A 2,944-nucleotide genomic window follows, 5' to 3' on the forward strand; every position below is an offset into this window, starting at 1 on the left:
CTGAACCCCACTGACACATTGACTGGTGTTTTTCTCTGTGCAGATTGCATGTCCGGGCAAAAACTAGCGGTGTTAGAGCCCAGGGTCAGCAGGAGGAGGAGGAGAGGAGCAAAGTGTAGGCCGAAGCCTGCACTGGTGGCAGCTTTTGGTCGGTTGTGCCAGCGTGGCTTGTGCTGGACACGATGCCGGCTACACAGCGGGGGAACAGCTGGCGGTGCTGAACCCCACTAACACATTGGCTGGTGTTTTTCTCTGTGCAGCTAGCATTTCCGGGCAAAAACTAGCGGTGTTTGAGCCCAGGGTCAGCAGGAGGAGTAGAGGAGCAGAGTGTAGGCCGAAGCCTAGTTGAACCAATTTCCAAGGTTACCTTTAACCCCCCCCCTCAGGTGTTGCAAGGTACAAGAGCCACACCTTGAACAGCATTAATGATGCACAAGTCAAAGGTTGCTCTATTTAATTTTGCTCCTTGCACACGCTGAATTAAACACGTACACTATTTAGCCCATTATACTGTCAAACAGTAGTGGAGGCGTGACTACTAGTCTTTTTAAGGAGACGCAGCACAGGTGTACAAATTTACACCTAGGTGCTGTGCGCAGATTCCTTACCGTTGTTATTTGCAGTACAGGAAACTGCGCTCTTGTGTTATCCCTTGGCAATACCCTGTTAGTGCAGGCCGTCTCATGACCTCATTTCATGTTGGCCGGTGCGGTTAACGATGGCCATAAATCCCAGACCCACAGTGGCTTTTCCTAAAGTCACACTGCGGTGCTGGGATTCGTGGCCTTGTGCAGTAAATATGTTCGCCGCTCACACATGTCCTTACACCTGCTTCAGACTGGGCGGCCTCAGCTGATCCCTTATCGCATGCCGCGGCCATGAGGCCGCACAGTCAGAAGAAGGCGGAAGGAGGGGAGTGAAAACAGGGGAACATATGCACTGCTCGTGCCCATCAATCACACCCTCGCAGTCAAAATATATGAGACAACGGGGGGCGTTGTGTCGGGCAGGGGGGACGCACAGGCACAGCCAGCCAACCAATGATGTCAGGAGACGGGCAGCGCTAACAATGGGGGTGCTGCGTGTCATTAAAAAGGAAAGTCACACCTCAGGGACATTGTAATGGTCTGTAATGAGACACATTTTGTACTTGTTGAGTTCCACGTGTGCAAGGAGAAAAAGTCAGCCACCTTGTACAAATGCAGCAGTACTGCTGTACAAGGTGGCTGTTATACATAGAAACACCTGGGGGGGTGGGGGGCAGGCTCCCTTCAATTTCAGTTCATGTGCCTGCGTGGCGTTTGCAGGTCACGTTGCAAGCTACACAGCAGGGGAACAGCTGGCGTTGCTGAACCCCACTGACACATTGACTGGTGTTTTTCTCTGTGCAGATTGCATGTCCGGGCAAAAACTAGCGGTGTTAGAGCCCAGGGTCAGCAGGAGGAGGAGGAGAGGAGCAAAGTGTAGGCCGAAGCCTGCACTGGTGGCAGCTTTTGTTCTGTTGTGCCAGCGTGGCTTGTGCTGGACACGTTGCCGACTACACAGCAGGGGAACAGCTGGCGGTGCTGAACCCCACTAACACATTGGCTGGTGTTTTTCTCTGTGCAGCTAGCATTTCCGGGCAAAAACTAGCGGTGTTTGAGCCCAGGGTCAGCAGGAGGAGTAGAGGAGCAGAGTGTAGGCCGAAGCCTAGTTGAACCAATTTCAAAGGTTACCTTTAACCCCCCCCTCAGGTGTTGCAAGGTACAAGAGCCACACCTTGAACAGCATTAATGATGCACAAGTCAAAGGTTGCTCTATTTAATTTTGCTCCTTGCACACGCTGAATTAAACACGTACACTATTTAGCCCATTATACTGTCAAACAGTTGTGGAGGCGTGACTTGTCTTTTTAACGAGACGCAGCACAGGTGTCAAAATTTGCACCTAGGTACTGGGCGCAGATTCCTGAGCGTTGTTATTTGCTGTACAGGAGTCTGCGCTCTTGTGTTATCCCTTGGCAATACCCTGTTAGTGCAGGCCGTCTCATGACCTCATTTCATGTTGGCCGGTGCGGTTAACGATGGCCATAAATCCCAGACCCACAGTGGCTTTTCCTAAAGTCACACTGCGGTGCTGGGATTCGTGGCCTTGTGCAGTAAATATGTTCGCCGCTCACACATGTCCTTACACCTGCTTCAGACTGGGCGGCCTCAGCTGATCCCTTATCGCATGCCGCGGCCATGAGGCCGCACAGTCAGAAGAAGGCGGAAGGAGGGGAGTGAAAACAGGGGAACATATGCACTGCTCGTGCCCATCAATCACACCCTCGCAGTCAAAATATATGAGACAACGGGGGGCGTTGTGTCGGGCAGGGGGGACGCACAGGCACAGCCAGCCAACCAATGATGTCAGGAGACGGGCAGCGCTAACAATGGGGGTGCTGCGTGTCATTACAAAGGAAAGTCACACCTCAGGGACATTGTAATGGTCTCTAATGAGACACATTTTGTACGTGTTGAGTTCCACGTGGGCAAGGAGAAAAAGTCAGCCACCTCGTACAAATGCAGCAGTACTGCTGTACAAGGTGGCTGATATACATAGAAACACCTGTGGGTGGGGGGCAGGCTCCCTTCAATTTCAGTTCATGTGCCTGCGTGGCGTTTGCAGGTCACGTTGCAAGCTACACAGCAGGGGAACAGCTGGCGTTGCTGAACCCCACTAACACATTGGCTGGTGTTTTTCTCTGTGCAGCTAGCATGTCCGGGCAGAAACTGGCGTTGTTTGAGCCCAGGGTCAGCAGGAGGAGGAGAGGAGCAAAGTGTAGGCCGAAGCCTGCACTGGTGGCAGCTTTTGGTCGGTTGTGCCAGCGTGGCTTGTGCTGGACACGATGCCGGCTACACAGCGGGGGAACAGCAGGCGGTGCTGAACCCCACTAACACATTGGCTGGTGTTTTTCTCTGTG

This window comes from Ranitomeya imitator, chromosome 2 (assembly GCF_032444005.1).
Source record: "Ranitomeya imitator isolate aRanImi1 chromosome 2, aRanImi1.pri, whole genome shotgun sequence".
Classification (NCBI taxonomy): domain Eukaryota; kingdom Metazoa; phylum Chordata; class Amphibia; order Anura; family Dendrobatidae; genus Ranitomeya; species Ranitomeya imitator.